At 39.4% G+C, this 8,506-nt stretch overlaps 1 protein-coding gene across 1 annotated transcript in view; it reads right to left on the bottom strand.

The window, feature by feature from the left end:
- Positions 1 to 8,506, bottom strand: part of ASH1L (ash1 (absent, small, or homeotic)-like (Drosophila)) — a 313,081-nt gene that overhangs the window by 276,873 nt on the left and 27,702 nt on the right.

Here is an 8,506-nt window from a genome sequence, read left to right as displayed (position 1 = left end):
TTTTTCTAGCCTTGAATTAATTTTCTCCTCACTATCCCTGTGAAGTAGGAAGGGCAAGTGTGAGGAGGTGCTGAAATTTTAGGCCAAAGACTGATGTTAGTACAAATTATTTACTGACTAGAAGCTTGAGTATGTCAGTTAACTAATCTAAAAGTCATGGTCCTTATCTGTTGAATGAACTATGCTGCCTACCTCACAGGGTTGTTGTGAGGGTCAAATGAGAATGTATGTGAAAGATGTGTAAATGTTAAAGCATTATATACTTGTTAAAAAAAAAAAGTCGTTTCCTCCAAGAAGCAGCCTGGTTTTATCTCCTTGTTCTCTTCGTAGTCCATGGTATATTGAATACTTTTCTCCAACACCACAATTCAAAGGCATCAATTCTTCTATCATCCTTAGTTACTGTTCAGCTCTCTGATACACAGCATTTAACTTCAAAGACCATCATCACCTGGATCAGGCACACCTTACTCTCTAGACTGTTATGATTGTTCTACAGCATTCTAGAGAGGTCTCTCACAGCAGATTTTTCCACTGCAATTCGTCTTTTGATTCTTGGCTTTTGGTACCAAGAGTTTTGACTGTGAAGCTGTTAACAATCTTAATCTCTTCACCATCTATGATGATGCTGCCAATTGGCCCAGGGTGGGAATCTTTTTCTTCTTGATATTAAGCTTCAATCCATATTGAAAGCTGTAGTCCTTGACCTTCTGCATATTCCTACACCTACCTTAATCTATTCATTAATTTTTACGCTCCTTACCCTACTATGCAATCCCTGGTAATCATAAAAGAATCATTCTCCCTATAAGTAAATTTTTCCTTAGTTTTTTATAATAGTGGTTGTATACTATAATTAACCTTTTATGACTGACTTATGTCCCTCAGCATTATTTCTTCTGTATTTATATATGTTGTGCATACTGTTTTAGGAGTTTCTGATCATATTTTAGTGAGGCATATTCTATTGTGTGAATGTACTGGTTTCTTTAGCCGTTCCTCCATTAATGGATATTTAGTTTATTTCCAACTCTTTTATTGTATTGTAAATAATGCTGTAGTTAGTAGTATGGATATGTATTTATCCATTCATGTTGTGGCTCTTGTTTCTTTGGGTTATATACTTAGTAGTAGGATTACTGGATCAAATGTTTTTCTATCCCCAACTTAAAAAAAAACACCTTTATTTATTGTAAAAAAAAAATGTATAGGGGTTCCAAGAGGGTAAGGGGTCGGAGCAGAAGGGTGAAGCTGGTCGGGATGAGATCACAGGGTTGCACAATTTGGTGGGCTGAGGGAGTGGGTAAAGGAAATGAAAAAGATCCAGCAGGGACTGAAAGACAAGTTAATGGTGGGCACAGTCCAATGGTGATTAATTTTCTTTTTTTTTAAGAGACTGTCTTAATTTGGGGTTTGCATTTGAGAATAGGGGTGCAGAGTCTCTGGCTGCTTCAGGCTGAACAGGGGCATTGAGATAAAGGGCAAAGATAGCCCATTTTAACACTGTAGTGGTGGTCAGAGTTGAAGCTGCAAGCATTCCTCTGGACTGCAAGGTGTTTGTGTAGGTGAATCCAGTGGGAGTGGCTGGCTGAACTTTCAGGCTCCATCCACCTTTGCTTCCTTATCTAGCAGTTATATTTCCCTTTTGTCTCTGGAACCAGGCTCAGGGTTCAGGTTGTGGAAACAAGACTGTTCAGATTACATATAGGAAAGGGAGCAAACCTAAAGAGAACACATTTGTAAATTAAAAAGAAAAGCACTTTGGAGGTGTTACTTACAGGTGGATGGAGAAGGATATGGAGGAAAATGGCTTAAATAAAGTTCTTCATACATACCAGGTGGCTCTCCCCAGGAGCTGGGAAGCTTATTTCCAACTTTCTAATGAGGGGGCAAACTGTTTATAGAGGCTGCACCATTTTACATTTCCATCAATATTATAAGGAAGTTCCAATCTCTGTATAACCTCACCAACATTTATTTTTTTACTGTCTTACTTAAGTTTGTTATTATTTCCAGGTGAGAGGATAGCTCATTGTTCTTTTAATTTGCATATCTTTAATAGTGAATGATCTTGAACACATATGTGTGTGTTAGTCATCTGAAAGTAGTTTTTTTTTATTAAGTTCTTCACGTCCTCTGCTCATTTTGTAGTTGATGTGTTTTTCTTCCTTGCTGATGTGGAGTTTTCTATACATTTTAGAACTGAGTTCCTTGCCAGGTGTCACATTGTCAAATATTTTTTCCCAGTCTGTATAGATTTGCCTTCTCTTTTGATGCATTTAGGGGATTCCTTTCCAGGAGGACCTCTCATCTAGTTTACCCTCTAGTGATTATGCATTTCTCAGTGTATCCGACAGTCTGTTTTGACCATAGAGTAAGCCTTCTATATTTATACCAATTTTTTGGTAAGTTTATGATTTTAGGTTTTCTACATTGTTCCTTGATCCAGAATTTGTACTAGTTTTATGTTTAAACAGAAAAAGACCTATGAAAACTTATTTGTTCAAATATGAAATAATTGTATAAAATATAATGTACATGAATTTTTAAAAATATGACATGGTGACTTAGTTACAATCCAAAAACCAAGAGTCTAAATCTATCAGCTGCTACAAGGGAGAAAGATGACCAAACTTCTCCTGCGTGATTTCCTGCCCCTGAAAATTCAGTGAAGGGTCAGCTATGGGTCAGTTCCAACTCATTGGTCTATAACAACATCCATCACATAAACATGCATATTTTTTATGTTGTTTAGTTCATATAAAGTAACACTGACAAAATTAACTATTAAAAAATTTATAGCTTCTAGAAACACACTCTAACTCAATTACTCAAATATTGATAGGACTAAATCTTTCTCTAGGTTACCACTCAAAAGACTACCACTTATTGTTGTTATGTGCCACTGAGTCACCTGTGATTAACCCTATGTACAATAGTTCTGAACCCTACCCTGGCCTGATCCTGAGCCAGTCTCACTGTCGTCAATGCATCTACCCCTATTATTTCAGTTACTGTGTCAATCCATCTCATCTGGAGTCTTTCTTGCCTGTGCTGTCACTTCACTTTTCCAAGCATGATGTCCCTTCTGGATATATGCCCAAAGTATGTGAGATAGAGCTTCAAAATCCACTTACTGCACATCTCTATAAACTAGACTATGATTTTTTTTCCCTCCCTTTTCTGTTTCTTTTTTTTTTTTTTTCCTTTTCTGTTTCTTAGGTTCACTTTTCTTTCCAGTGTCGCCCAGTCTAGGCTCCTTTGTGTTCTGAGCCTTTAAGGAATGAACTAAAAAAATATGGAATGCTTCATGAATTTGCGTTATCACCCCTGCACACGGGCCATGCTAATCTACTCTGTATAGTTCCAAATTTAGTCCATGTGCTGCCAAAGCGAGCACACGATTCTTTTTTAAATGAATTTATTTCTATCCCTTAAGGGCAGCTTTTTTGAAGAAAAAGGAAAAAAATGCACCTGTTATTCTATAAGATAGATAACTAAGATGCATATGAAGAATGTCTAGAGTTAAAACTTCCCATGAAAACCCCTACAATTCTTGTGGCATAATGCATGAAGTATAGATGTGCTAAGCGATCAATCTATAGTTGGAATCCACCAGGCAGTCCACAGGAAAAAGATGGCCAGTCTCCTCCTGTAAAGATTTACAGCACTGGATGGATCACCAGGAGTCATAACTGAACTCGACAGCAGCAAGCGTTCAGGTTACAAGTATTCACTAGGAGAAAAGAACAAAGCTGTCATCATATTCTTAACAGTACTGCTGGTTTTGTTTTTGTTCTTTTAAAATTATGGTTTTTTTTGTGTGTACCATCAAATCAGATCTGGACTGGTACAAGAGGAGATGGTATCTCCTTTTCCAACAGAGCATCTGGTGGATTCAAACCGTGTACCTCCGGGACTGCAGTGCAGCTTCTTGCCACTAGGCCACCAGAGTCCCCTAATGCTGGTTTTTAAGGCTGGAATCTAACATAGCAAAATGATGCCCATGAAACAAGAAACTCATTAACATTTTTTTTAAAAAATAAAATTGTAACTGTGATTTTTAACAAACATTTACAGAGTAGATTTTCCTTCATTCAGTGTTGCACATTTTACCCTCCTTCCTCCCCCAGTTCACTTAAAAAAAAATTCATTCATTGTTACACAATTACCTACCTACAGTCCCCCTTCAAGTCCTCTTTGCAATCAATGATTTATCTCTTATTCTGGGCTGCTGTTGTATGTATAATGCCTAACTGTATATTCCTTTTAGACAGTTCTTTTACTTGTTCCAATGCAATGGTCTTTATCCACTCTTAACCGATTCTCCTTGCAAACACCCATGTCAGACCTGCTCTATAACAGTGATGCTATGTAGTATTTGTCCTTTTGTGACTGAAGAGAGTTCACTCAGCATGATGTGCTCCAGGGTTCCCCATACTGTGTAATGTTTTATGAGTTCGCTGTTTCTCAAGGCTGCACAGTATTTCACTGTATGAATATACTGTTGTTGGTATGTGCCGTCAAGTCGTTTGTGACTCATAGTGACGCTATGTACAACAGCGCTAAATCCTGCCCTATCCTGTGCCAATCGCACTGCCTCCAGCACACCCATCCCGATCAACCCAGTCACTGAATCAATCCACCTCATAGATGGTCTTCCCCTCCTGCGCTGTCTCTCCACCCTACCAAGCATGATGTCCCTCTCCAAGGACCTGTCTCTCCTCACAACATGTCCAAAGTAAGTCAGACGAAGCCCTAGAATCCTTGCCTCCAAAGGAGTAGCCTGGTTTAACCCTCTCCAGGATGAATGTTTGTTTTCTTGGCGGTCCATGATACATTCAATACTTTTCTCCAGTACCACAGCTCAAAGGCATCAATTCTCCTTCTATCCTCCCTAGTCACTGTCCAACTCTCTGATGCATAACAAGTGACTGCAAAGACCATGGCCTGTATCAGATGCACCTTAGTCTCCAGAGAGACACCATTGCTCTTGAGTACTTTACAGAGGTCCCTAACAGCAGACTTTCCCATCGCAATACGTTGTTTGATTTCCTGGCTGCTGGTGCCAAGAGTGTTGACAAAGGAGCTGAGCAAACTGAAGCTGTGAACAATCTCAATCTCTTCGCCATTCATCCTGATGCTACCAATTGGTCCAGTGGTGAGAATCTTTGTCTTCTTGACATTGAGCCTCAGTTCTTACGGAAGGCTACACTCCTTGACCCTCTGCAGCAAGCATTTCATTTCCTCCTCAGTTTCAGCAAGCAGGGTTGTGTCATCTGCATAATGCAGACTGTTAACAGATCTTCCACACTTCTCCTCATAGAGCCCAGCCTCTCGGATAATCTGCTCTGCATACAGGTTGAAAAGGTATGGAGACAGGACACATCCCTGGCGTACACCCTTCCCAATTTTGAACCATGCAGTGTTACCCTGCTCTGTTCTGACAACTGCCTCTTGGTCCAAGTACAAGTTTGGCATTAGCACAATTAAATGTTCTGGGATTCCCATTCTTCTCAGAGTCAGCCACAGTTTGTTATGATCCACGCAGTCAAACGCCACTGCATAATCAATGAAACACAGATAGACATTCTTCCGGTATTCCCTGCTTTCAGCTAAGATCCATCTAACTTCAGCTACAATATCCCTAGTACCACGACCCCTTCTAAACCCAGCCTGGACCTCTGGCAGTTCTCTGCTGATGTGCTGTTCCAGTTGTTTTTGGATAATCTTCAGCAGAATCTTGCTTGCATGCGAAATCAATGATACTGTTTTATAGTTTCCACACTCTGTTGGGTCACCCTTCTTCGGAATGGGAAGAAATATTGACCTCTTCCAGTCAGTTGGCCAAGTGGTTGTTCTCCAGATTTCTTGGCACAACTTCGTGAGCACATCCACGGCAGCATCTGTTAGCTGAAATATGTCAATTGGTATACCATCTATTCCGGGGGCCTTATTTTTTGCTATTTCATTCAAAGCAGCTTGAACTTCTGCCTTCATCACCATAGGCTCTGGCTCAAACGCTATTTCACTAAATTCTTCTGTATCTGCCAATTCCTTTCGGTACAATGACTCAGTATATTCTTTCCATCTTTATGACTACTCTTTTCAAACTTGATACTACAAAGATCTTAAAAAGATATCCTTACTCACACCCAGAAAACATGTCTCAAAAAATACACTAAGTCAATCTATGATCACATCCTTAATTTTGTAATTACTGGACTTTATTTACATGTATTCTAGACTATTATATGTGTTTACTCATGAAGTCCCCCAGTGAAAACTGGCTTCTTTAAAGTATTACAATGTCCAAGAATAAATGGGCTAATAAATAGGCAGCTTACTCTCACTCTTATTCTCTAAATTTCCAAAGTGAGAAATGGTTACTGTGTTAATGGATAGGAAACTCCACACCTTTGTTATCTCACACTCATTTTTTTTATAAACTTATATGTATTTGCTTTACCTTCTTTAGTTGTTCTTACAGTCAGTGGTTCTTAAATTCACCTGAAAATGAGCGTTCTACACTTTTAGGACAAATGCAAAGAGTAACAGTAGCCACTACTGAACCATTTTCTTTTTCTCATCATCTAACTAGTAGTTACTACTAGGTTTTCCTGGAGTTCTTGCTTGCTACAAATGATTAACATGCTCACTTGCTAACTAAAAGTTTGTAGTGAAGAGTTTATCCACAGGCACTTTGGAAGAAATGCCTGGTAATCTTGTTCTGAAAAACTGGCTACTGGAAACCTTATGGTTTCCTTCCTATGAAGCACAGTTCAACTCTGACATACATGGAGTTGGCATGAGTCAGAATCAACCTGACAGCAACTAGCTCTGTCCGTGTGTGAGAAAAATAGTTAACACATTTGGCTAATTTTTGGGTCAAAAACGATAGAGGTCTGATCCCCCTAGAAACAATTAAGAATAATGAGGGGAGGTCATCATCATCATCCAATCAAAACAAAGAAAGATATTAAGACATACACCAGAATAAAAGCAATACATAATCTTGCAAAAGCAGTACTAACAAACAATCATTTACAAGTGAGCACACATATATGAAAGCTGAACAAACAATGGGATGGTATATGAAGGTACTCACACAAGAACATACAGATTGTGTATACCCACAAATGTATGTGTGTGTATAGGTTTGGCAGAAGATACTACTACACGCAGGGAGCTTTGGTAGCCTAAGGGGTAAGGAGCTGTGCTGCCAAAACAAAGGCAGATGATTCAAATCCACTGACTGCTTGCTCCACTGGAGAAAGATGGACAATATCCTCCCATGCAACTTGTAGCTTCTGAAAACTGGCTGGAGTGCCAACTGTGAGTTGGTTCTGACTTTAAAGTGATGAGTTAATTTCTGTATGTATATTTGTACATACCTTAACTATATTCATGTATGTAAGCAGAGCATGTTGCTATCGTCAGGTGCCACTGAGTCAAGAGCAACTCATAGTGACTCTATGAACAACAGATCTCAATCCTACCCTATCCTCATCACCTCTGACACACTTGAGACAACTGTTGCTGTCACTGTGTGAATCTATCTCACTGAAGGTCTCCCACTTCTTTGCTGACCCATCACATTTCCAAGAATGATTTCCCTTTCCAAGGAACAGCAACATGACCAAAGTATGTGAGTTGAAGCTTTACCATCCTCCCCTCCAAAGATCACTCTGGCTGCACTTCCTCCAAGACTTAACTATCTGTTCTTTTGGCAGTCCATGGGATATTCAGTGCTATAAAGGCATAAATACTTCTTCTGTCATCCTTATTCACTATCCAGATATTAGAAACATAGCAAGTGATTAAAAAGACCATAAATCAGGTGCACCTTTGTCTTCAAACTGAAATCACTGCTCTTCAGTAATTTAGAGGTCATTGACAGCGGACTCCAACAATGTGGTATGTTTCCTTTGTTTGTTTGTTTATTACTTGATGTGTGCTGTCTAATCTGATCTGACTGGCACAGGAGAAGATTGTCCCTCCTTTTCCAGTGGAGCATCTGGTGGATTTGAACCACGTGCACCTTTGGGATGCAGCATAGCTTCTTGCCACTAGAGCACCAGAGCTCCACAATATGTTTGTTGATCCACTGACTGGCTGGTACCAAAGGTACTGAATGTGGACCCAAGTAAGATGAAACAGTTGACAATTTCAATTTTTTTACCATCCTTCAAGATTGTTGCTTATTGGTCCAAGGGAGTACAGAGGAGTCAAAGATAGGAAAAATGTTAGCCACAACAAACACTTTGAGGAGATGAGTCATTGGAGTTCAGAATCATCTAGCACCTAAGATGCAAAAGTGTCTCTCCCTGGCTATAGCAAAGAAGAGTGAAGAAAATCAAAGACTCAAGGAAAGATAAGTACAAAGGACTAATGATCCACAAACTACAGCCTCCAGTAGCCTGATCTTAGAAGAATCAGATGGTGCCTTGCTACCACTACTGATCACATTGATCAGTAACATAACAGAAGGTCCTGGACAGAGTAG

The sequence above is a fragment of the Elephantulus edwardii genome, unplaced genomic scaffold (genome assembly GCF_000299155.1).
Source record: "Elephantulus edwardii isolate Elephantulus edwardi_28Jun2011 unplaced genomic scaffold, EleEdw1.0 scaffold00176, whole genome shotgun sequence".
NCBI classification, from domain to species: domain Eukaryota; kingdom Metazoa; phylum Chordata; class Mammalia; order Macroscelidea; family Macroscelididae; genus Elephantulus; species Elephantulus edwardii.
This window is presented reverse-complemented; position numbering and strand designations above follow the sequence as displayed.